The 27237-nt window shown below is 52.7% G+C and overlaps 1 pseudogene; it reads right to left on the bottom strand.

Moving 5' to 3' along the window:
* Window positions 1-931: 931 nt before the first annotated feature.
* Window positions 932-27074, bottom strand: LOC119277759 (annotated as a pseudogene).
* Window positions 27075-27237: the final 163 nt, after the last annotated feature.

The raw sequence follows: 27237 nt of genomic DNA, 5'->3' as shown, positions 1-27237 counted from the left end.
TGTCGTCGTCCCGCATGGGACGCCCAACAGCCGCCAGCTGATCGGCGTAGGAGCGGATCTTGGCGAAGTAATCCACCATGGAGAGTTTGTCCTTGTGGAAGTTGGCCATGTCGAGCTTGATCTACACAACACTAGCATGGCAGTGGGCAGGATACATCTCCTCAAGGTGCGCCCAGATGGCGCGAGAGGTGTCAAAGCGAATAACCTGCTGGAGGACATCGTCCGTGAGAGAGGAGAGCAGGTAGATAAGGACAATCTGTTCCTGACGGTAACAGACAGCATACTCGGGATTGAGCGCATGTTCCCCTTGTCATCGGGTGGAAGGAGCCGAGGAGGAGTGGAAGAGGTGCCATCGATGTAGCCGGTGACATTGCTGATGCGGAGAGGAGGAAGAATCTGTACTTTCCACAAGAGGTAGATGGAGGTGGTGTGTTTGGCCGTGATGAGATCGGGAGAGGGAGGTGGAACGGAAGAGGTGGAGGGCGCCGAGAGAGAAGCCGTCAGAGCAAGGGAGGTCATGGCCGAGGAAGTCATGGCGCCAGCAGAAGGAGAACCCATCAAGCAGCTATGCGAGAGGGCCTGATACCATGTGAAACTAGAAGATGTAGATTAGATTGGCTCACCAAGAACGGCGGCCTAGAGCTCATATATATACTCAGCCAACTAAGGCTATGGTGGTGCTGGATATACATCAAGATTGTTACAAGGGATATGATAAACCCTAGATACTAACAACTATCTTATCCTAACAATATTCGGTTTAACATAGCTTTTAACACCAAAGTAACCATTTACCCCACTAGTGTAATTGAGTATTTTTTTAAAAAACTTGATAGGCTCCTAACGAAGGATACATGCTATTAGGCGTCGGTGGGAAAATGCCAAATATTCATGAAACTGATGGAGGACGTACAGATCATTACTCATTGATTCATTGGTCGGGTTTGTTTCGATAGACATACTGTTTTGCAAAGTACAAGAACACGACCACCTCTAAAGCGCCGAGGCCAGCCAGGATCCAGTAGAAGTAATCAAGGTGCGCACGGTTGAGGTTGTCGGAGAACCAGCTGTCTCTCCCGCCCCTAGTCGTGGCCCAGTCGATCGCCCACACGAGCATGCCGCTGGCGTAGCTCCCCGCGCCGAAGATGCCCAGGCACAGGGCCAGCCCCACGCTGCGGAGCGCGTCAGGCACCTGGTTGTAGAAGAACTCCTCCAGCCCGATGTAGCTGAACACCTCCGCGAGGCAGATAAGGACGTACTGCGGCACCAGCCAGCATAGGCTCATTGGCACCGCCACGTCCGGCTGGTCGAGCAGGCCCGCGTCCTTGGTCACGCGGAGGCGCTTGGTTTCCACGAGCGCCGCGACGACCATGTTGATGCAGGTCGTGACCATCCCGGCGCCGATGCGCTGGAGCATGGTGATTCCACCGGGGTGCCCGGTGAGGTGCCTCACAAAGGGTACAATGGCACGGTCGTAGATAGGGACCAGGACGATGAAGGTGAAGCTGATGCAGCACTGCAGCGCCGCGGGTGGCACGACGAGGCCCGCCGCCCCGCCTAGACGCCGGTCCATCGTGCTGCCCTGCTTGGTGAACAGGGTAGTGATCTGCGAGATGCACGCCGCAAACACTATGCTTGACACCCAGATAGGAAGCAGCTTAACGAGGAATCCGTCCTGATTTGTCTCCAAAAGCCTGCACAAGCAGAAACATCCGTCATTTCTCAATGTGATGCCATCTCCCACTCAATAAGTCAATTTGCACTCGTGCGTGCTCACCGTTGGGTGTCAATGGTGGCACCAGTTCGAGAAAAGACGAACTTCTCGGTGAGCCGCCCAAAGGAACTGCCATCTACCGGCTGCTCTACCCGGTACGTCCCTTGCCGAGCAAGAAGACAGTGAGGTACACCACCATGATGGCCCAACACGCACCAAACCCTACGGTCCAGCTGACATTCTCTTCCACGTAGGTGACCGCGGTCGCCGCGATGGCATAGCCCCACGAGATAGAGAAGTGGAACCAGTTGAAGTAGGAGCTCCGGGACGCGCCCACGCTGGAATTGAACTGGTCTGCACCCATGGCCTCCGAGCACGGCTTGTGGAAACCCTGCGCTAGCGCTAGCAGGTAGAGTGCGGTGTAGAAGAAGCCGAGCTGAGCAGGTGACGCTGATGTCGAGGGCGGTGGCGAGCAGGTGGTAGTTGTGCCATGGCAGTCCACGGGACGAAGTTGTCGCGTTTGCAGCATGGATGAGACCGTCAGCATTCCCAGGCTCTGCTCATCATCAACAAAGTAACGGGATGTCAAATGTTTTTTTAGAAAAAAAATACATCTGGGTGATGCATGCAGCCATTTTATTAATTACTCACAAAGACTTCACAAATTAATACTCCCTCCATTCTAAAATAAAGTACATCCTCGGTTCCCGTGCTTCAACTTTGACCATAAATTTAATCAACGAGATCGACTGCGGCGGGAACAAAAGTTATACCAATGAATTCGTATTCAAAAGAAGTTTTCAATTATATATTTTTTGCTCGCGTCACAGTCGGTCTCGTTGGTTAAATTTATGGTCAAAGTTGAACCTCGAGAAGCGCGGGCGCAGTATATTTTGGAACTGAAGCCACCATCTTGTCAATATCTGTCGCTACACCTATCCGCTTGATGAAGGGTTACCGAATGTCCGAGCCGAATACCAAACAGACATCACATCAAAGCCTAACATCTAAAGCCGGATGTCCTAGTCAAGCCAATGTCAGGACAGTCACACATCGGTCCGACGCACTCTCACAGGCCGCTGTCATCATCTTCCACCGATCTATCTCTGGAGCAGGTACTGATGCACCAACCTTACTAAGCCTGCCGTCGACGCCACCACGGCGCCAGACAACGCCACCGTCTTGCACATATCCATCTTCACGCGCCCGTCGCCGAAACTCCGCGGCGCCATGCCGCCGGGATCCGCCGTCGGCCTTGCGGTAGATGTAACACCGCTCCTCCTCTTGTCCCCTCCAGCCAACACTTCCTTCAAAACGATGCCCCAGGAGGGAGAATGACACTGAAGGCGCCGTCATCGTCCGATCCGGTAGGCCCAGATCTAGGGTTTCCCCCGGAACATCTCGATCGAGTTGACGTGACCTGCAACAACGATGCCCCGAGAAGGAAACAACGCCAGAGACGCCGCCATCGTCCGCCAAGACCGTAGTCAGGCGCGGTTTTCACTTGAAGCCACGTCGTCCGATCTCGCGGGTGGCTGGAACCGGGCGGAGCTTCGCCATGAAGACGTATGCCGCCACCGGTTCTCCGGTGGAGATCCTCCATCCCCTCACCGGAGCCCTCATCGCGTCGTTGACCATCCACATGAAGAGTTGACGACGAATCTGGGTGAAGATTCGCGGCCGCCACCATGCTCACGATCGCCGGAGAGCTCGGATCCCGCGGATCATGGAGGGTAGCACGTCCGCCGCCCTGGCCACTGCATGCAACTCCCTCCCGGCCACGGCCCGGCCGCACCAGGAGATTGCCCCCGCGTCCAGATCCCGGTTCCTTCGGTGATGGGCCCACCGCCACCGCTGCCTACGCCGGCGACAACAGCGGATGGGGAAGCAGCGGCGCGAGCGTTCGCCCCGTCAAATGTGCACACGAAAATGTTGCAAATGTGTGTATCGTCATTAACATGTGGGACCCATGTCCAACTCAGCTTACTGCACACAAGCACGCCACGTCAGTCCGACCGATGGGCCCAACTTGTTTTTTTTTGAAACAAGGCAAAAGATTTGCCATTTTCATTGATTAAGGAGAAGAGAGTTGCCCGGTTAATTAGAGGAAAACCGGGCGAAAACCTAGATACAGACCCCATAAGGGGCACACACGGATGACCTGGCCACAACAACGCCAAACAGTCGACCCCAACGTCGAGGACATGGCAGCTCTGATTTTGCTGACGAGCATCACAGGAGAAAGTTGCAAGCCTCGCACCGACCTAGACCAATGCAACACCCTGAGAGCGCCGCACGCTGAAAACCGCCCTCATGGAGTCATCGTTGCCGCAGCGGCCTCGCCTCCCGCAACTCCGACTTCTCTGTCACAGCCAGAAACCAGCATGGGCACACCCATTGGCGCACCGGACCTTCGACATCAAAAGGACAAGCCGCGACTCAGGCTCTGCTCGCCATCATCATCGTTGCCACATGCTTCGCAACGCCACACCAACCTCACCGCCGGCCGGGCACCTGCCGACCGCGATGTCGTGCACGTCCAGCCTGCAGGAAGCACAAAAGGGACCAAGATCTCCAAGATAGCGCCCTCAAGAGGGAAAACGACGTTGAGACGACGCCGCCGCCTGATCCAACCAGGATCCTGACTTTCGCTCGGAGATCTTGACCCGAGAGATGAGGATGCACAACTCACCACGACGGCGCCTCCAAGGAAGAAAGCGACGCCCACGAGCGCCGCCGCCGCCGGCCAGCTAGCACCGGCCAAGCTTTCGCCCGGATCAGCAACACCACCACTCCCACGCGGTCGACCGACGCCAACCAGCACCTCCACTGACTCGCACACCCCCTCCACAGCAACCGCGCCATCGCCACGCAGGGACCACCACCATGCCTCGCTGCCGAGCCAATCGAGCTGCCCAGACATGAGACGAGCCTCCCTCCACCAAGCACACCGCGGCCGCCGCGTCGCCCGCGCGAACTCCACGGCCGCCGACACATCAACCACCGTCCCGGGGCCGCCGCCCCGGAGTCCAACATCGCCACGCCAGGCCCGGGGATAGGAGGTCGCCCCGCCGTGTCGCAGCCACCGCACCACGCAGTCACCGCATCGTAGCAGGAAACCACCACTGGCAGGCCGAATCCGACCACGCCCGGCCAGATCCGGCCGCAGCCAGCCCTCCCGTGGACCACCAATACTCCACCGAGGCTCCCGCGCCACCACGCCGAGCGGAGCCGAAGACCATGACGGGGAGCAACCTTGGGCTGCAGGGGCCAGCCCGGAGCAGCGGAGCAGCGCCGCCCCCGCTCTCGAAGACAACGACCGAGAGGTCCCGCCGCCGCTGCACCGCCAGGGCTTTGCCCGGCGACGCCTCCGGCGGCGGCGAGAGGAGAAGGAGGCGCAGGGGGGCCTGCTCGAGCTTGCAGGGGCGCTCCGGTGCGGCCCGGCGCGGCCGCACGGGAGCGGGACAGGGAGAGGGGAAGGGCCCGACTCAAACTCCGCGGGGAGAGAGAGCCGGTGAAGACGGCGCCGGGCTTCGGGATGGATGGAGAGAGGACGCCGAGAGGGTCCCGGATCTGTGCTTGGCTGGGCCGGAGGTGGCCGGAGGAGGGTGTTAGACTGTATTTACATGTGTATATTGTAACGTTGTATACCACCTCATTATATATATATATGTGATAGGCCACCCCTAGAGGGTTGTGCCGGTTCCCCTCAAAGCCTATTGTCTTACATGGTATCACGCTAGGTTACGTCCGCTTCCGCCTAAAAACCCTAAACCGCCGCCGCGCCCGCCGTCGCCGTCGCCCGACTGCTATGACGTCCGCCGCTGCGTCCGGCTCCACCGCCACCGGTTTTCTGCCGGCCTCCCTCGCGGCACTTCTCTTGAGGCCGCTGGATGCCGCCTCCCTTCAGGCGCCGATCGGGACACGGAGCGTCGGCTCCCTCTTCGCGCTCCCGCCGGCTGCTACTTCGCCCGGGCAGGCGCTTGTGGCCCACACCGCCGCCGCCCCGTCAACCGCGGCTGTCGCGCCCTCGGCCACTGCGCCGCTGGTGGGAGAGGACGTCGCGCTGGCAGGCTTCGCGGCGTCAACCGCGGCCATCGCGCCCTCTGTCACCGCGCCGGCTGCCCCTCTGACTGTCTCCACGGTGGTCTCACCTCAGCCAGTCTCCTCGATGGGATCGCAGCCGCCGCCGCCGTTTCACTTCGGCCATCTCATCACCATCAAGTTGTCGTCGGACAATTACATCTTCTGGCGCGCGCAGGTTCTTCCGCTTCTTGGGAGTCACTATCTGCTTGGCTATGTCGACGGCTCTCTCCCTTGCCCTCCTGCGCTGGTTGACAGCGTGCACGGTCCGGTCTATAATCCGGCTCACCGTGTCTGGACAGGGCAGGATCAGGCGAACCTCTCCTCCATCCAGGGGTCGCTCTCTCCGGCCGTTGCTGGGCTTGTTGTCTTCGCCAAGACGTCCCACGAGGCATGGACTATTCTTGAGCGCTCGTTTGCGGCACAGTCGCAGGCTCGTGTATCTGGGCTCCGTCGCCAACTTGGGGAGTGTCAGAAGCTTGACTCCACCGCCACTGAGTTCTACAACAAAGTCAAGAGTCTCGCCGACACGCTGGCCTCCATTGGACAGCCCCTCACCGACTCCGAGTTCAACTCGTTTATTGTCAATGGTCTTGATGAGGAGTATGACGCCCTAGTCGAGATCATCAATGAGAGAGGCAACTCCACGCCCATGCCAGCACACGAGGTCTTTTCACGCCTCCTGCTTACTGAGCAACGAGTCGAGACGCGCCGATCCAGGGGTAACAGCGCCCTCTCGGCAAACGCCGCCACCAAGGGTGGTCGCTCCTCTGCTTCATCCAGGGCTCCTTCGGGGCAGTCACCACCACCCGCCTCGGCCCCTCCTCCTACTGCGACGCTACCAGGGGCCGGCGGTCCACGTGTGTGCCAGCTTTGTGGTCGCGATGGGCACTGGGCCTCGAAGTGTCACAAGCGCTTCCAGCGGGGTTTTCTTGGTCTCGGCAATGACGGGAAGGATACACGCAACTTTGCTCGTCAGGTCGCCATGGCTGATCGTCCGCCGCCGCAGAAGCCACAGGGACACACTCAGTCCTACTCCATTGATCCCCACTGGTACATGGACTCTGGGGCGACAGAGCACCTGACCAGTGAGATGGGGAAGCTTCACACTCGTGAACCCTACCATGGCTCCGACAAGATCCACACCGCCAATGGAGCAGGTATGCACATCTCTCATATTGGTCAAGCATCACTTCTCACTAGACATGCCAATAGGAGTCTTCAACTTCGCAATGTTCTTCGAGTTCCATCTGTGACACGTAATGTTCTTTCAGTTCCTAAACTCACTCGTGATAATAATGTCCTTTGTGAATTTCATCCTTTTGATCTTTTTATTAAGGATCGGGGCACGAGGGACATTCTTCTTAGTGGGCGGCTCTGCCAAGGTCTCTATCGTCTGGAGCATCCTGGCGTCGCTCGCGTCTTCAGTGGAGTTCGGGTATCTCCATCACAGTGGCATGCTCGTCTTGGTCACCCGGCCACACCTATTGTCCGGCATGTTTTGCGTCGTCATGAGCTTCCTAGTGTGTCTAGTAATAAAGATGTAGCAGTGTGTGATGCTTGTCAGCAGGGGAAGAGTCATCAACTTCCTTTTTCGGAGTCCAGTCGTGAGGTGAAACATCCTTTAGAACTTGTGTTTTCAGATGTATGGGGTCCTGCTCAGACTTCTGTTAGTGGTCATAATTACTATATCATTTTTGTTGATGCTTACAGCCGCTTTACCTGGCTTTATCTTATCAAACGTAAATCTGATGTGTTTGACATTTTTGTTCAGTTCCAAAAACATGTTGAACGCCTTCTCAAGCACAAAATTGTTCATGTTCAGTCGGACTGGGGTGGCGAGTATCGCAACCTCAACTCCTTCTTTCAGTCGCTTGGGATCACTCACCGTTTAGCATGTCCACATACACATCAGCAGAATGGTTCAGTAGAACGTAAGCATCGTCACATTGTTGAAGCTGGTCTGACTCTTTTGGCCCATGCATCTGTTCTGTTTCGTTTTTGGGGTGATGCTTTCACCACTGCATGTTTTCTCATCAATCGTACTCCCACTCGTGTTTTGAATATGAAGACTCCCATTGAAGTTCTCCTTAATGAACAACCGGACTACACCTTTCTCAAGGTGTTTGGGTGTGCTTGCTGGCCCCATCTCCGTCCATATAACAAGCGTAAGCTCGAGTTTCGTTCCAAGAAGTGTGTTTTTCTTGGTTATAGCTCTCTTCATAAAGGATACAAATGTCTTCATGTGCCCACTAATCGTGTCTACATCTCTCGGGATGTTGTGTTTGATGAGCATGTTTTTCCCTTTGCCAAACTCCCTGTGTCCACTACCGAGCCACCTGTCATGCATTCATCCTCTGTTGCTTCTGACCAATTTGATGATGTTGCATATTCTCCTCTATTGTTGCCTAACCATGGTGCAGGCACTGGTCGTGGGGCTCGTTTGGAGATTCTGGAAGTGCCATCTTCCTCTTTGTCTCCATCGCCTTCATCCTCGGCACCTTCTGTTGTGCATGAGGAGCACATGGCGCCCCTGCATGGCCTCGGTTTCCGTGCTCATGCACGGCCGATCGACGTCCTGGCCCGGTCGCCTCTGGCTTCTGGGCTGCCTTCGCCATCGTCGCGCCCTGCAACCCCGCCGACTGGGCCGGCCTCCTCGGTCCCCGTCTCGCCCAGGGCATCGGGGCAGTCATCACCAGGCCTGGCCTCGCCCGCCCCTGCCTCGCCCAGGGTGTCTGGGCCCTTCTCATCAGGGCCGGCCTCGCCTGCTCTCGCCTCGCCAAGGCCGTCTGGGCCGGTGTCACCGGAGCTGGCCTCGCCCACTCTCGGTTCGCCCATGGCCTCTGAGCCCCTGTCGTCGGGCCAGTCTTCGCCATGCAGCCCGGAGTCGTCTGTCCCGAGCTCGCCTGAGGTGATTCCTGCATCTCCGGCGACCGTCACGTCTCCGTCACCTTCGCCTCCGCCGGCTCCTGCTGCTGCTCTACGTCCACATACGCGCAGTCGGAGTGGCATTTTTCAGCCTAAGCAACGTCACGATGGCACAGTTGCTTGGTTAGCGGTGTGCATGTCTGCTGCTCTCGCAGATCCATCCTCTGAGCCACGCACGTATCAAGCTGCTATGCGCATTCCTCATTGGAGAGAGGCCATGGAGCAGGAGTATCAAGCGCTTCTTCGCAATCAGACATGGACTCTTGTTCCTCCACAATCACGGGTAAATGTCATTGATTCCAAATGGGGTTTCAAAGTGAAGAGGCATTCTGATGGGTCCATTGAGCGCTATAAGGCTCGTCTGGTTGCTCGTGGTTTTCGACAGCATTTTGGACTTGACTATGAAGACACCTTCAGTCCAGTGGTCAAGCCTACTACCATCAGACTTCTTCTCTCTCTGGCTGTTACTCGAGGTTGGTTTCTTCGTCAGCTTGATGTTCAAAATGCTTTTCTTCATGGTGTCTTGGCGGAGGAGGTTTACATGCGCCAGCCTCCGGGTTTCTCTGATCCGGATCGCCCTGATCATCTCTGTCGTCTGTCCAAGGCAATTTATGGTCTGAAGCAGGCTCCTCGTGCTTGGCATGCTCGTCTTGCAATGGCTCTTCGTGCTCATGGTTTTGCATCATCAACTGCTGACTCCTCATTATTTCTTCTTCAAAGGCCTGAGGTTACTATGTACTTGTTGGTCTATGTAGATGATATCATTTTGGTCAGCTCCTCTCAGTCGGCTGCTACTGCGCTTGTTCGCTCACTTGGTGCTGATTTTGCGGTCAAGGACCTTGGGAAGCTTCATTACTTTCTTGGTGTGGAGGTTACTTCTCGTGCTGCTGGCCTTGTTATGACGCAGAAGAAGTACTCTCTGGATTTGTTGCAGCGAGCTGGGATGCTTAAGTGCAAACCGACGACTACACCCATGTCTACCACTGATAAGCTCAATGCTGTTGATGGTGTGCTTCTTTCTTCTTCTGATGCGACAGAGTACAAGAGTATTGTTGGTGGGCTCCAGTACTTGACGATCACGCGACCAGACATTTCCTATGCTGTTAACCGAGTCTGCCAGTATCTGCAGTCACCCCGTGACACTCATTGGTCTGCTGTTAAGCGGATTTTGCGCTATATTCGTTTCACGGTGGCTCATGGTTTGCATATTCGGCCGTCTGACTCTGGTTGTCTTTCAGCATATTCTGATGCAGACTGGGCTGGCAATCCGGATGACAGGCGATCCACGGGGGGTTATGCTGTCTTCTTTGGCTCTAACCTGATTGCCTGGAGTGCTCGGAAACAGGCTACTGTCTCGTGTAGCAGTACTGAGGCTGAGTATAAGGCTGTGGCCAATGCCACATCAGAGATCATCTGGGTACAGTCCTTGCTTCAGGAGTTAAGTATACCCCAATCACAGCCTCCTGTTCTTTGGTGTGATAACATCGGTGCTACATACCTTTCTGCAAATCCGGTATTCCATGCCCGAACGAAACACATTGAAGTTGACTATCACTTTGTGCGTGAACGTGTCTCTCAGAAGCAACTACAGATCAAGTTTATTTCTTCCAAGGATCAACTTGCTGACATCTTCACCAAGCCATTGCCTTTGCCACAGTTTGAGACTTGCAGGCGCAATCTTACCTTTCTAGATTCATTAGAAAGTGGCTAAGATTGAGGGAGGGTGTTAGACTGTATTTACATGTGTATATTGTAACGTTGTATACCACCTCATTATATATATATGTGATAGGCCACCCCTAGAGGGTTGTGCCGGTTCCCCCCAAAGCCTATTGTCTTACAGAGGGAGATCAGCCGGCGGCGGCGGCGGTCCTGCACGAGCGCGAGCGCGAGCGCGAGAGCTACCTAGCGCGAGGCGGCGTGAGCACTTTGAGCCCTACTAATTAACAGTGGCCCCTATGGGCCCAACTTGTCATTTTGCTATTTTCGCGTGTTTATCGAACAATCGGTGCTTTGCGTTAGTCGTTAGGCATAGAGTTGGTGGTTCCTCATGCCCAACCTCAGAAATTGTATCGACCTGTTAACCTAGCTCCAACATGATGGTTTTGGCATAAATAACTCGACATCGCACTACTTGCGCTGGTGCTGGTGGCAGTGGACTGAGACGTCAAAGGTCGAACTGATGTATTTAGTGTTACTAGAACTTGTCCTATTTTTTCTGTCGGGCTACTATTGGTCTCAGATTGACTAGCAGCCTCGTCACATGGATGGCTGCTGATCTGTCCATCCCCTTCCGATTGCACAGGTCTGGATTCTGAAATCTCAAGGAGATCATCGATCCAGATTTTTGTTGTTGTTATATCATTGTATGTATGACGCGCCAGTGAATCAATTCCGTGACGGGGATTGAACCAGACCTCGCCGGAATCAAATTCATAGCCACCTCCACCACACAACTATCTACCGCGCATTGGGCATGGAATCAAATTCATAGCCACCTCCACCACACAACTATCTACCGCACATTGGGAATGGAATCAAGGCACGACACGCATACGATGCTCGGAACAGAGGAGGGGGCGAAGTTTGTGCTAGTACTGACCAGCAGGTAGAGCACGCCGGCGATCAGGACCGCTCGGTACCGCCCGAGGCGCGAGTCGGCGGCTACCGCACCGACGAGCGGCAGCACCAGCACGGTCCCGGACCAGGCGTTCACGACGGCGGCGCCGGCCGCGGTTGACATGCCCAGCAGGCCGGTCAGGTACGTGATCAGGTTGCCCCCCACGCCGATGAACCCGATGCGCTCCAAGAAGCCGACGACTGCACGCACGGCGCAGACTGTCAGCGTCCAAGAGGAGCGCTAAGAGGAGGTTCAAACAAAGGTCCGGCCCAAGAGGCAGCCTCGCTTGCCCGCGCAGCTGGCTGGGCCTGAGTGGGCCTGAGCCACGGCAATACTTATACCTGTATCCAGGATGATTCGAGTTGGCGATGGCATAACGGCTAGCGGTAGCGTGTGGTGTGTGTGTGCTCCTGCGTGAGCCAAACCTTATCCCCCCTGTAATCCCTCCTCTGCAATTCGAATTCCATGGCAATGGCCTAAACACAAACCCTAGACCTCACAATCTGGTATCAGAGCCGTCCCTAGTCCTGGAGTTTCCAGTCCACCACCACCACACACGATTCGCCGACCGCCGCCGCGCCGAGGCCATGGAGAGAATTCCGCCGGAGACCAAGGCCATCTACGAACTCCTCCGGGCTGACTTCGACGCAGCCTTCTCCAAGAGCTTGGCGGAGCGCAGTGAGGAGATGTCCGCCGCCCTCGCCAAGCTCGACAGCAAGCTGAACCAGCTCTCGGGCCGCATCGACGATGTCAAGCTCACCATCGGTGTCGATCTCGACGAACTCCACGGAGAGATTGGGGTGGACCGAAGCACCACGGCGTGCCATACCACCCCTTCGTCACCGCAAGGAACAACAGTGTCGCCCAAGGCCGTGCCGAGCAGCGGATCGGGAGGATCCGAGAATTTCCACGGCGAAGCAGATCACCGAGGAACAATTCCGAAGTATGTGCCCCCTCCCGCCCGAGGTATGCAGTCAGAACCCAACCCGTTGAGGCAAATCATTCAGGCCCCGGAATTTTTTCGTCCGCTCCAGTCTGATGCTGTGGGATTTGGCCCTCGAATTGAGCTGCCATGTTTCGATGGATCCAATCCCAAGCTCTGGCAATCGTGCTGCGAAGATTATTTCAGATTGTGGAACACTCCTCAGAATCAATGGGTGTTGTTTACATCTGCGTAGTTCGAAGGCACAGCTGCACGCTGGCTAGAACCAATCCAGCGTCGTGCCCCTCATGTCAATTGGACTGAATTCTACAATCTTCTGCACTCCAGGTTTGGTAGAAACAAGCACCAGAACCTATTGCGCCAGATGTTCAACATCAGACAGACTAGTTTGGTTGAGGAATATGTCGAGCGATTCGCCGAATTATATGATCAGTTGACTGCCTATGAGACTAATCCAAATATTGTGCATTACGTCACCAGATTCATGGAAGGATTAACTCCATCAGTTCGTTTGTTGGTTGGGATTCAGCAACCTAAAGACCTCGATTCAGCATATGCACTAGCCTTGCTGTCAGAAGAATTGGGTGAACATACAACATACCAGAACAATGCAAACCATGGGAGTAAACGCCAGAATTACCCTAGCTCTCAATCTTCAGTAAGCAAGATACTGGAGGACAAGAAATCAACAGATCAAGCTCGTACTGGTCCAACTGAAGATAGATGGGCTGCTCTGCGTGCTTACAGAAAATCTAAGGGGAGCGATGGGCTCGTGACCATCATTGCAAGCAAGAGATTCAGTTGCATGTGGTACAAGAAATGCTGGATTATGTTCAGAACATGCCTTCCGATGTGAGTGACTCTGAAGACACATCTGTTGGTGAAGCCAATGCTATCTGTTTGTCTGCAGCTACTTTGGGAGATAACTCAGATCCAACAGTGTCAACCATGAAATTGAAGGTGTACTTGCAAGGACAGCCGTTAGTATTTCTGGTCGATTCAGGCAGCACATATTCATTTCTTGATTGCACAGTAGCAACTTCAATGCAAGGCATAACTTCTATGCCAGTTTACCTGGTTAAAAGTGGCTAATGGCAGTACAGTTCCATGCTCTCAACAGTTATTGAATGGCAAGTGGTCTTGTGCTGGTCATGAATTTGTCAGTAACTTCAGAGTTTTTCCCTTGGGATCTTACCATGGTATTCTGGGTTTAGATTGGCTGGCTACTCACAGTCCAATGCAGGTCGACTGGGCTGCTCATTGGCTATCCTTCCAATATTAAAACCAGCAAGTCACACTATTGGGTCAAGATGATGTGCCTCAGGTCTATGCTTTGGTGGAACTGTCAGCCTTGCTAGTGACTGAAAATACAGCTGTATCTGAACTACCTCCTGAGATACAAGCACTCCTAACCAAGTATGATCTTGTACTTGAAGCTCCTTCTGGTTTTCCTCCAAGGAGAAAGTATGATCACAAAATTCCTTTAGTCCCTGGAGCTTAACCAGTGTCTAGTAGGCCTTATAGACTGCCTCCTGCTTTGAAAGATGAAATGGAAAAGCAAGTGAAAGAAATGTTAGATGCTAGAATTATAAGACCCGGCACTAGTGCCTTTTCTTCTCCAGTGATATTAGTGTAGAAGAAGGACAAAACATGGAGACATGTCTATGATTATAGGAAACTGAATGCTATCATAGTCAAGAGCAAGTATCCAATTCCTGTCATTCATGAGTTGTTGGATGAGTTAGCTGGGGCTTGTTGGTTTTCCAAACTGGATCATAGAGCAGGATACCATCAGATCAGACTAGCCCCAGGGGAAGAGCATAAAACAACATTTCAAACTCATTTGGGGCATTTTGAGTTTCTGGTATTATCTTTTGGCCTTACTGGGGGACCAAATACATTCAACTTTGCTTTGTATGATACATTGTCACCCTGTGTCAGGAAGTTTGTGTTGCTTTTCTTTGATGATATCCTAGTGTTCAGTGCTTCTTATGCACTGCACTTGCAGCACCTAGAGGAAGTGTTGAAGCTGTTGTTACAACATCAGTGGCAAGTAAAGCTGTCCAAATGTGCTTGTGCACAATCTCAAATTAGTTACTTTGGGCATGTTATTAGTGGCCAGGGAGTAGCTACTGATCCTTCAAAAATAACTACTGTCCAGAGTTGGCCAGTACCTGTGTCTGCTAAAGAAGTGAGAGGGTTTCTAGGTATTGCTGGTTATTACAGAAAGTTCATAGCTCACTATGGCGTGATTAGCAAACCACTCACTAATATTCTCAAGAAAGGAGTCCCATTCCATTGGACACACAATGAACAACAAGCTTTTGTGCTTCTGAAACAAGCTTTGACATCAACCCTAGTGCTGGCTCTACCTGGTTTCTCCAAGAAATTTATTGTGGAAACAGATGCCTGTGATGTAGGAATTGGGGCAGTACTTATGCAAGAAGGCCACTGTCGGTGTCAAAACCGGCGGATCTCGGGTAGGGGGTCCCGAACTGTGCGTCTAGGCGGATGGTAACAGGACACAAGGGACACGATGTTTTACCCAGGTTCAGGCCCTCTTGATGGAGGTAAAACCCTACGTCCTGCTTGATTGATATTGATATTGTGGATGTTTACAAGAGTGGATCTACCACGAGATCAAGGAGGCTAAACCCTAGAAGCTAGCCTATGGTATGATTGTAATGGTTGTTGTTGTGTCCTACGGACCAGAGCCATCCGGTTTATATAGACACCGGAGAGGGCTAGGGTTACATAGAGTCGGTCACAATGGTAGGAGATCTACATATCCGTATCGCCAAGCTTGCCTTCCACGCCAAGGAAAGTCCCATCTGGACACGGGACAAAGTCTTCAATCTTGTATCTTCATAGTCTTGGAGTCCGGTCGATGATGATAGTCCGGCCGATGATAGTTCGGTTGATGATGGTAGTCCGGCTATCCGGACACCCCCCAATCCAGGACTCCCTCAGTAGCCCCCGAACCAGGCTACAATGACGATAAGTCCAGCGTGTGTATAGTCTTCGGCGTTGCAAGGCGGATTCTCCTTCAAGTTCCATGTACCTGCCGAACAGTGTCCGGCTTCCTCATCAATGTTGCGTGTCTTGGCTTCCACGCCCAATAATGGTCTTCTTCCACGCATCGCGCGAATGCGAAAAGCCAGGGTGTCTTTTATGTTTTACCCCCTAGTTGTGCGAATAATCTGCCTATAAGAGAGGCAAGAATCCAGATCCAAATCACCATCTTCCTCCCGCGAATACTCATCGGAGCGCTTTCGACCAAGAATCCATTCCATCATGGACCGTCGACGCGGCTCCTCTTCTCGCGCTCCTAGTCCTTTGCCGGGAGATTGGAGGAGATGCTCTGTTTCGCACAACGAGCTGGTGAAGCTCCAAGCGGGGGGATATCTCCCTCCGGCCTTCATGGTTCCGGTTCGAGCCGGGCTGGCCACCTACAAAGGTGGGAAGCAGGCGGAGGCTACCCCAAGTCCCAACAAAGGGGAGCGGGTATGCTTCGTCCCCTATCTGATAAGGGGGCTCAGATTTCCTGTACGTCCATTCCTCTGCGGGCTGCTGGAGTTCTACGGACTCCAGCTTCATCACCTCACGCCCGCCTCAATCCTGCATATTGCGGGTTACTTAGCTCTTTGCGAGCTGTTCCTGGGCGTCGAGCCCCATTTCGCACTGTAGAAGAGGTTGTTCTGTCTTGTGCCCCGCTCTCACGAGGGGTCCATATATCAAGTGGGCGGCGCCGAAATATGGCGCATTGCCGGGACCGGATATCCATCCGGAACCCCTAAGAAGGCGTCCGAAGACTGGCCTTCCGAATGGTTTTATATAGAAGACGCTCCGCTGCCGGACCCTGTTCGGATCGGCCTCCCGGAGTTCAGCAATGCTCCTCTGAAGAAACGCCTTAGTTGGCGTCCGCAGAGCCCCCAACTGGAGGAAGACAAGAGCGTCCATCATTTGATGGGCCGAATAAGGTTACTGGCCCATTCCGGGTTGACCATGATTGGAGTCATGGCAACATGCATTATGCGGGGGTGCAGCCACTACAATACAGGGGCCACCCCATGTGGGATTTCAACGGGGAGGACGATGCCACCCGTCACGGACGCCAAGGGCCCGATTCGGTCGAAGACCTCGTGACGATCCTGACCGGCCTGTATAAGGGGGAGAAGGAGGATTTCCTTCGGACAAACCCGTTAAATGGGTTCTCCATGAATAATCCCTGGCCTTGGGTAAGCGAACATTCTGCGTGCCCGACCCATGCTTTTTGAAACTTAAGTTTCTTATCTTGTGTTCTTCTTTCGACGCAGGAGCTGCGCCGGATCGTGAAGGACATGCTAAGTCCAGCTCCGCAACCCGAGGATCCAGAGAGATCCTGGGATCCGGCCTCCGAAGTGGATCCGGACATAATGGTGGAGCTAATAGACGGGGTGTTCCACCAGCTCAGCATGGACAATGCTTTAGTTGCCATCACGGCCGACTATCCCGGACTATATCCGGCTTCCCAGGTGATTGCGACCGAAGTCCTGACACCGTCGTTTCTTCCTTGCTTATTTCTGACCACCGTATATGATGGCGTTGTGCAGGAGGCGCCCCTAGGGCGAGAAGCCGAGCCCGCGGTGGCTGACCAGCAAAGGTCAGTCCGGACCAGTAGGCGGAAGAGGAGCGCGGCGCGGATTGAAATGTCACCGCAAAGGTATAGCTCACAATTCGTTATTTAGAGCAACGTTCCTAGGAAGCGTTTGAGTGCTCATGACATTTATAGGAGGAAGAGCGCCCGCCGGACTGCGGGCGTAGAGATTGCCAATCCGGCCTCTACCAGCCAAGCTCCAGCTCCTGGTCCGGAGGGGGAGGCGAGCGCAAGGCACGAGCCGGATGCTCCTCCAACGGAGGATGCCAACAGACTGTCCGCCACCAAGTCTGAGGTGGAGAGTGCCATGAACCATAGGCGCCGCCGGACAGTATTTCGTGACGCGTGCTTCTCCCCTGAGGCGTTGGATGCCTTTAACGCAGGGGACGCGCACCTCCGTGCCGCTCAAGATGGTTTGACCAGAGCCACGGAGCAGTATGTAAAAGACATACGGGTAAGAGAATTTAATAGTTATATATGCCAGTAGCCCCCGAGACTTAAAATAGTTATATTAACTGATTTAAGGATCATATGAAACGCAGGGTCTTACCGAGAAGAATACCCAACTGTCTCAGGAGCTGCAAGAGTGTAAGGCTCAACTTGAGGCCGCACTCGCTGCCGCAGGAGGAAACACAGGGACCTCTCCTGGTAACACATTATTTAAAAAGATAAGTAGTGTTTGGCATGTGCGCAAGTCTGATAATGACGTTGCAGGTGCTGCCGGACAAGATCCGGACAGGCAAGAACTTCTGCGCCAGCTGAAGGCCGGCGAGAGGGTGCTGCATAAGGTGTAGCATGAAAGGAACAAGCTTCAGGATGCCCATGCCCGGCTTGGAGAAGATCTGAAAGGCATTCGGGCCGAGCTGTCTGGCTCCGTTAAGGAGAATCAGCGGCTTCGTCGCGGCATCTATAGTAAGTGCTTGAGCGAACTTCTTTGAAAAGAAGAGTTCGGCGAGGAAGTCAATTGACAAAATATGTCTGTAGGTATACTCACAGGTCGCCCTGCAGAGGAGATGCCCGTATCAACGGGTGATCAACTTCCCGAATTGTTGCAACTGATCGAACGAGTTCGGCAGGCAATGAGCGGCGTCATCCAGGCTTTATGGCCAGCCTTTTCCTTACCCGAGGGTCTCGGGGAGCTTGCGGAGAAGCTTCAGGGAGTGCGGCAGCGCTTCCATTTATGGAAGATTTTGGCCTGCCGCCAAGGTGCCAGGGAGGCCTGGGCCATGGTAAAGACGTGGTACAAGAAGGCGGATCCCAACCACATGGCGGAGGTCGGACCTGTGGGGCCCGATGGGAAGGAGATACTTGTAAGTTTAGTATACGGCCAAGTAGAGTTGGCCGCTAAGTTTTCCCAACAGGACTATAAATTAGACAGCCTGTTAGACGGGATTGAGGAAGAATACAGTCAGTCAATTTGACAATGTATTATAAAATGACATGTAAAATGCCTTCTAGCCGGATTGTAGATTGTTTGTCTTTGCCGACCTTTTCGCTTCGACCTCGGGACCCTAGAGTCCGGAGTGTGTCCGAATACCTTCTCGGTTATGAAACAACCGGGGTATGCATGGAGACCAGGCGTAAGGGTCATTAGTGCTTTATCAGACAAGTGCCCAACTAGTTATGTTATATTACATGGTTAGTAAGAAACATCTTCCAGGGAGAATAGTTCCGTTAAGGGTTCCTTTCCTCTGGGGGTGGCATGCCCTAAAGTGCATGTCCGGACTGCGAAAAAAGCAGAAAAACATCTGGGGGCAGATAAATAAGTAGGTAAAATCATCTTTCAAGTCATCGACCAAATATTCCCTTAAGAACGCTAGCTTTCAGCTTCACCTAGTCTGAGATACACATCCGGCTGACCCGGCAGTAACAATCGCAGAGGTGCTCCCTTTACCTCCTAGCCGAACAATCGGGAACGTAGGGGTAAGCACAGGAGCCAGGCAACCCAGCTTGGCCAAAACTTAAGTCATATCGATGCATATAATGGCGAATAAAAGGTACATGTGGAAGCTTGACACATGTGCTGGGCATAAAGCCCTTATAATTTAAGCATCTGGTAAAGAAGCCCCCAGGTATAATGAGTGCGGATGGCACATCAAGTGTGTGCGAACAATATGCAAGTAGGCCCTTAAGGGCTTTTTGATAGGAGATTAAGAGAAGAAAGAGAAATAAAAGACAGCTGAAGTATAAAAAATTTGAGCAGGGGAAGAGGACGAACTCTTAGTCCGGCGCTAGGCATAGAATCTTCGGAGGTGGGTTGCGTTCCATGGGTTCGGCTCGAGTCGGTTATCCGATGCATTTCGTAGATGGTACGCTCCGCCGGTCAGGACTTGATCGATAATGAAGGGCCCCTCCCATTTGGGCTTGAGCTTGTCCTTTTTCTTGTCCGGCAGGCGTAGAACTAGTTCGCCAACATTTTAAGTCTTGGCCCGTACTTCTCTGCTTTGATATCTTCGAGCCTGTTGCTGATAGAATGTGGAACGAGCTTTGGCGACGTCGCGTTCTTCCTCCAATGCGTCCAAGCTGTCCTGCCGATCCAGCTCGGCTTCTCTTTCTTCATACATGCGCACTCGAGGTGAGTCATGAATAATGTCGCAGGGCAGAACTGCCTCTGCGCCGTACACCATAAAAAATGGTGTGAATCCGGTAGTACGGTTGGGCGTTGTCCGCAGCCCCCAGAGTACGGAGTCGAGCTCCTCTACCTAGTGCGTGTCTGATTTCGTAAGGGACCGCACTAATCTGGGTTTAATGCCGCTCATTATTAGACCATTTGCTCGTTCCACTTGACCGTTGGTTTGAGGATGATAGACTGAAGCGTAATCGAGCTTAATGCCCATATTTTTGCACCATGATTTAACCTCGTCGGCCGTAAAATTTGTGCCGTTATCGGTGATGATGCTGTGGGGGACACCGTAATGGTGTACTACTCCGGATATGAAGTCTATCACTGGTCCGGACTCTGCCGTTTTAACTGGCTTGGCCTCTATCCATTTGGTGAATTTATCCACCATGACCAATAGGTATCGTTGCTTGTGGGTTCCCCCTTTAAGTGGTCCAACCATGTCAAGCCCCCAGACCGCGAACGGCCAGGTAATGGGTATAGTTTTGAGGGCGGTGGCTGGCATATGGCTCTGATTGGCAAAGAGCTGACAGCCGACGCATCTTTGGACTAAGTCCTGAGCATCTTCCCGGGCGGTTGGCCAATAAAATCCTGTACGGAATGCCTTTCCTACAATAGCCCGAGCTGCAGCGTGGTGTCCGCCTAGTCCGGCGTGAATTTCAGCCAGGAGGTCTCGCCCTTCTTCTTCGGAGATACACCTTTGAAGGACTCCGGTTGTGTTTTTTTTATAAAGTTCTCCCTTGTGGACCTTGTAGGCTTTAGATCGCCGAACTATGTAGCGGGCCTCATTTTGGTCTTCGGGAAGTTCCTGCCTAAGTAAGTAGGCTAGGAATGGTTTTGTCCACGGGGCGATTACGACCATTATGTCGTGGGCTGAAGGTGTTATTTTAGCGGCGGAATCGCCGTTTATGTCAAATTGCTCTGTGTCGGTTTGTGTGGCTGCTTCCGGTTTGTTATTTCCGGACTCCTCTTCCCATAGTATGGATGGCTTGAACAGCCGTTCCAGGAAGATGTTTGGAGGGACAGCGTCACGTTTTGCGTCGATGCGTGCCAATACGTCGGTCGCTTGGTTATTATCCCTGGCTACGTGATGGAATTCGAGTCCGTCGAACCGAGCTGACATTTTTAGGACAGCGTTGTGATATGCTGCCATTTTCGGATCCTTGGCATCAAAGTCTCCATTTATTTGGGATATTGCGAGGTTTGAATCCCCGCGCACCTCTAGGCGTTGAATGCCCATGGAGATTGCCATCCGGAGACCGTGTAAAAGGGCCTCTTATTCGGCTGCGTTGTTGGAGTCCGTGTACATTATTTGAAGTACGTATTGGACTGTGTCACCGGTCGGGGACGTCAATACGACGCCAGCCCCCAGTCCGGCCATCATTTTAGAGCCGTCGAAGTGCATAATCCAATTGGAGTATGCGCCGTACTCTTTAGGGAGTTCGGCTTCGGTCCATTCAGCGACAAAGTCAGCCAAAACTTGTGACTTTATAGCTCGCCGAGGTTTGTAAGTTATATCGAATGGTAAGAGCTCAACGGCCCATTTTGCAATCCTGCCCGTTGCGTCGCGGTTGTTTATAATGTCGTTAAGTGGTACTTCGGAGGCCACTGTTATCAAACACTCTTGAAAGTAGTGTCGGAGCTTCCGGGATGCCATGAACACCGCATACACTATCTTCTGATAGTGCGGGTAACGGGACTTGCAGGGAGTTAACACAGTGGATACGTAGTACACCGGTTTTTGAAGTGGGAATTTATGCTCTTCTGTCTCTCGTTCGACGACGGGTACCGCGCTTACAACTTGATGTGTTGCTGCGATGTATAACAACATTGGTTCGCCCAGGTTGGGCGCAGCCAGGACCGGATTCGTTGCCAATATGGCCTTTATTTCTTCGAGTCCGGCGGTGGCAGCATCCGTCCACTCGAAGTGTTCGGTGTGCCTGAGGAGGCGATATAGGGGCAATGCCTTTTCTCCTAAGCGGGAGATAAAGCGGCTAAGGGCCGCCACGCATCCAGTCAATTTCTGGATCTGTTTTAGGTTTTTTGGAATATCCAGCTGTGATAGAGCTCGGATCTTGGCCGGATTTGCTTCAATTCCTCTGCCGGATACAATGAAGCCCAGGAGCTTTCCGGCTGGTACGCCGAAAACGCATTTTTCCGGATTCAGCTTAATATCATATGCTCGGAGGTTGTCAAATGTGACCCTCAAGTCGTCTACTAGAGTTTCGACGTGTTTAGTTTTGACGACTACATCGTCTACGTATGCGTCTACTGTTTTGCCGATCTGGGTAGCCAGACATGTCTGAATCATGCGTTGATATGTTGCGCCGGTGTTTTTAAGTCCGAAGGGCATCGTGTTGAAGCAGAATGGTCCATATGGAGTAATGAATGCCGTTGCGGCTTGATCTGCTTCCGCCATCTTGATTTGGTGATAGCCGGAGTATGCGTCTAGGAAGCACAATGAATCGTGCCCTGTAGTGGCATCGATGATTTGGTCGATGCGGGGGAGGGGGAAGGGATCCTTTGGGCAGGCTTTATTTAGGTCTTTGAAATCGACACATAGGCACCAGGATTTGTCCTTCTTTGTTACCATTACCAGGTTTGCTAGCCAATCCGGATGTTTGATGTCTCTGATGAATCCGGCTTCCAATAGTTTGGCTAGCTCTTCTCCCATTGCCTATCTTTTGGGTTCGGAAAATCTTCGAAGAGCCTGTTTGACTGGCTTGAATCCTTTTAGGATGTTTAGGCTGTGTTCTGCCAATCTGCGTGGGATTCCAGGCATATCCGAGGGGTGCCAGGCAAAAATGTTCCAATTTTCCCGAAGGAATTCTCGCAGTGTGGCGTCTACATTAGGGTTCAATTGTGCCCCGATGGAGGCCGTCTTTGTCGGGTCCGTTGGGTGGACCTGGAATTTTATTATTTCATCTGCTGGTTTAAAGGAGGTGGACTTGGATCTCTTATCGAGTATCACATCGTCCCTGTTCACCGTAGAGCGCAGCGCGGTGAGTTCCTCTGCCGCTAGGGCTTCGGATAGTGCCTCTAAGGCTAATGCGGCTGTCTTATTTTCGGCGCGGAGTGCTATGTCCGAATCACTAACGAGAGTGATTATTCCGCCGGGCCCAGGCATTTTGAGCTTCATGTACCCGTAATGGGGTACGGCTTGAAAAATTGTGAATGCCACTCGTCCTAATATAGCGTGATATCCGCTGTTGAACGGGGCCACTTGGAACGTGACTTCTTCGGATATGTAATTGTCCGGTGAGCCGAATACCACATCGAGTGTGATTTTTCCTGTGCAGCGCACCTCCCGGCTAGGGATTATTCCTCTAAAGGTTGTGCTGCTTCGCTCAATACGGCTCCAGTCTATTTCCATTTTTTGAAGGGTTTCCTCGTCGATGAGGTTTAATCCGCTGCCGCCATCCATGAGGACTTTTGTAAGTCGAAAGCCATCCACTATTGGACTAAGTACCAGTGCGGCTGGAGCTCGGGCTCTTCAGAATTTAGGTTCGTCGCTGGCGTTGAAGGTGATGGCTATGTCGCTCCATGGATTGGTTGTTGCTACTTGGTAGACTTCGGCGAGGCTGCGGATTGTTCGTTTCCGCATATTATTTGATGCGAAAGTCTCGAAGACTGTTGATACCGTACCGATGTTGTTGGAGTGGTTTTCCGGGGCTAGAAGCTCCTCTCCACTTTTGGCCACCTGCCATAATATCCAACATGCTCGAAGGCTATGTGTAGGGACGGCGCCTTCTGTACTGTGAATTTTACAGGGTCCGCTAAGCCATCCCTCCAGTACGGTTCCGTGCCCTTTATGGGGTTTTTGCTTTCTGGTTTTTGTATCTGGTGCCTGAGTGTAATGCACCCTTTTGTTGCGGACTAGGGTTGTATTCGGGGCCGGATTGTCCCAAAACTTATTTTCGGTTGTCCGGAAACTCTCCATCGCACAGTACTTTCGTACTATGGACGCCAGGTCGGTGAAGCGTGTAATCTCATGACGGCTGACGGCGTTCAAGATCCCCTCGTCCGTGCAATTATTGCAAAAAATTGAGATTGCGTTTTCCTCTCGGCAGTCCTTTATCCTGTCCATAACCAGGAGGAATCTGACCCAGTAGTGATGTACTGTCTCAGCGGGCTCTTGCCGGATTAGATATAGATCGCATATGTCTGGGCGGGTGGGTGGAATTAAGTCCGGAACCCTACCCATCTCAAGGCTCGAAGGCCGAGAAGTTTCCAAATTTGGAAGCTTGGATTGCTGGACGTTGTCCAACGAGTCTAGTCCGATGCCTGACTTTAAGTTCAGTGCTTGGTCGAAGTCCGTCCCTCCGCGGGAATCCGGCATGGGGGGTTCGGGAGCCCGGACATGACTAGTTTTCAATACAGGAGAAGAGTCGCCGCATTGTTCCTCTACCACTGCAACATGGTGGGTGACCTGGGGAGAGTTAATCTCTCAGATCGGTTTTAAGCCCAATCTGATTGTAGTCTGTAGCGACTCCCAGGGCGGCGATGCGATCCAAGAGCTCGTTTACGGACGAGATCTCTATTGGATCCAGCCGCTCGGCGAATTCCGAGCTGATGTGAAGATTGCTTTTGACGACTTGAGAGGTCATTGTCGAAGCGGTGGCCGGACAGGCGGTCATAAGAAAACCACCTAGCCGGATAGTTTGGCCGGCGGCCAAGGCTCCTTTGGCGAAAATACCGTCCTTGGAGACGGGAGGAGGCATCCTTCCTATCGGTGACGACACAGAGGAACTCTCAATGAAAGCACGAATGTCGGTGTCAAAACCGGCGGATCTCGGGTAGGGGGTCCTGAACTGTGCGTCTAGGCGGATGGTAACAGGAGACAAGGGACACGATGTTTTACCCAGGTTCGGGCCCTCTTGATGGAGGTAAAACCCTACGTCCTGCTTGATTGATATTGATATTGTGGATGTTTACAAGAGTGGATCTACCATGAGATCAAGGAGGCTAAACCCTAGAAGCTAGCCTATGGTATGATTGTAATGGTTGTTGTTGTGTCCTACGGACCAGAGCCATCCGGTTTATATAGACACCGGAGAGGGATAGGGTTACATAGAGTCGGTTACAATGGTAGGAGATCTACATATCCGTATCGCCAAGCTTGCCTTCCACGCCAAGGAAAGTCCCATCCGGACACGGGACGAAGTCTTCAATCTTGTATCTTCATAGTCTTGGAGTCCGGTCGATGATGATAGTCCGGCCGATGATAGTTCGGCTGATGATGGTAGTCTGGCTATCCGGACACCCCCCCCCCAATCCAGGACTCCCTCAGCCACCCAATTGCTTATGTGAGTAAAGCTCTTGGACCCAGAAACCAGACACTTTCAGTTTATGAAAAGGAATATTTGGCTATCCTCCTAGCAGTGGAACACTGGCGTCAGTATTTGCAGTTGTCTGAGTTCACCATCAGAACTGATCAGCGAAGCTTAGCCTGCCTGTCAGAGCAACGTTTGCACACTAGATGTCAGCAAAAAGCTCTCACCAAATTGCTTGGGCTACAGTACTCCATTGAATACAAAAAAGGGGTTGAAAATAGTGCGGCTGACTCACTTTCCAGACGACCTGCAACTGCTGGGGATGTTCTGCCAGAACTGCAACTGATTTCCTCTACTCAGCCCGCTTGGTTAGTAGATGTGCTGAAGAGTTATGAGCAAGATCCAGTTGCTGTGGAACTTCTACAACAACTGTCCACGCCTCCTAACTCTCACAGCAAATTTTCTCTCAAAGCTGGAGTTATCAGACAGGGCAAATGTGTTTGGCTAGGTAGTGACTCAACACTGCACAACAAGATTTGTGTTGCTTTTCATAACAGTCCATTGGGAGGACACTCTGGATTTCCAGTCACTTATAAACGAATCAGACAGCTGTTCAGATGGAAGGGGATGCGAAGTTTCATAAAAGCTCATGTTCAAAGCTGCATAGTATGCCAGCAGGCCAAACTCGAGAGAGTTCCTTCGCCTGGTTTACTGCAACCACTGCCAATTCCTTCCCTGCCTTGGGAGATGGTAACCATGGACTTTGTTGAAGGATTACCTACATCTGGCCGTTACAACTGTTTGTTGGTGATCATTGACAAGCTTTCCAAGTACAGCCACTTTGTTCCATTGCATCACCCGTTCTCTGCTGAAACTATAGCTGAAGCCTTTCTGAATTCAGTCTACAAGTTGCATGGAATGCCTCGCTCTATCGTTTCAGACCGTGATTGCATTTTCACTAGCAAGTTTTGGAGTGGGCTCTTTCAGAAATCTGGGGTTCAGCTTCGCATGAGGTCGGCTCGCCATCCTCAATCTGATGGGCAGACGGAGCGCGTCAACCAGCAAGTAGAATGCTTCCTGAGATGCTTTGTCAGTGGACATCCGTCGCACTGGGCTAAATGGATTCCGGTTTGTGAATTCTGGTATAACACAAACTGGCATTCAGCTACTGGAAAAACTCCATTTGAGATTATCTATGGGCATGAACCGCGCCATTTTGGGCTATCGGCTGAAGGCACGATCCAGTCTGACGGTTTGCAATAGTGGCTCAAAGATCGTATGGTGGTCATGGATTCAGTCAAACAACATTTGCTCCGTGCCCAGCAGCGGATGAAACAGCAAGCCGATAAGCACCGTTCTGAACGCTCGTTTGAGGTTGGAGAACAAGTTTTCCTTAAGCTTCAACCCTACCTTCAGTCGTCTGTGGCTTCGCGAGCAAATCACAAGCTGGCATTCAAGTTTTATGGACCTTTTGAAATCGTGGAACGTATCGGCGAAGTGGCTTATCGTCTACGTCTTCCTGATACAAGCAAAGTGCATCCTGTCTTTCATGTGTCGCTGCTCAAGAAGGTGATCAAACCACAAGACCAGGTGCTCTCACATCTTCCTTCTCCAGATGATCAGTTTCAGGTGCCGGAGCAAGTACTGCAGCAGCGGGTGATTCGTCGTGGCTCTGACTCCATCGTCCAAGTTCTGGTCAAGTGGAGTTCGTCTCCGCTGGATATGGCTACGTGGGAAGATAAAGTCACTCTACAGCAGCGCTTCCCTCGAGCGTCGGCTTGGGGACAAGCCGGTTTTAACAGGGGAGGGATTGTCAGCGTCCAAGAGAAGGTTCAAACAGAGGACCGGCCCAAGAGGCAGCCTCGCTTGCCCGCGCGGCTGGCTGGGCCTGAGTGGGCCTGAGCACGACAATACTTATACTTGTATCCAGGATGATTCGAGTTGGCGATGGCATAACGGCTAGCGGTAGCGTGTGGTGTGTGTGTGCTCATGCGTGAGCCAAACCTTATCCCCCTGTAATCCTTCCTCTGCAATTCGAATTCCATGGTGATGGCCTAAACACAAACCCTAGACCTCACACAGACATGATAGCTCAGACTTCACACATCAGAAGAGGCAGGTCAACGCGGTGAATGATCGGCGAGATTACCGACGATGAAGAGGGCGGCGCGCCAGCCGCCGCGGCCGTCGCGTGGGTCCGAACTTGGGAGCGGCCGGCCTGACTCCATCTCTTCGCGCCTTGGCCTCCGGCCGGAGGTGGTGCCGGTGCGTGATCTATTCAGTTTGTGCCGTCTACCGGGCGTACCTAGCCAGAGATTGCAGCTGATCTTGGTAGTAGTAGCATGTGGCCCACGTGATTGAGAAGGGGCCTGTCAAGATCGAGTTAATATCTTATTTGTATTATTGTGAGTGTAGATCAA

This window comes from Triticum dicoccoides, chromosome 3B (assembly GCF_002162155.2).
Source record: "Triticum dicoccoides isolate Atlit2015 ecotype Zavitan chromosome 3B, WEW_v2.0, whole genome shotgun sequence".
Lineage (NCBI taxonomy): Eukaryota > Viridiplantae > Streptophyta > Magnoliopsida > Poales > Poaceae > Triticum > Triticum dicoccoides.
The sequence above is the reverse complement of the archived record's forward strand: the minus strand, read 5'-3'. Positions and strand labels throughout refer to the sequence as shown.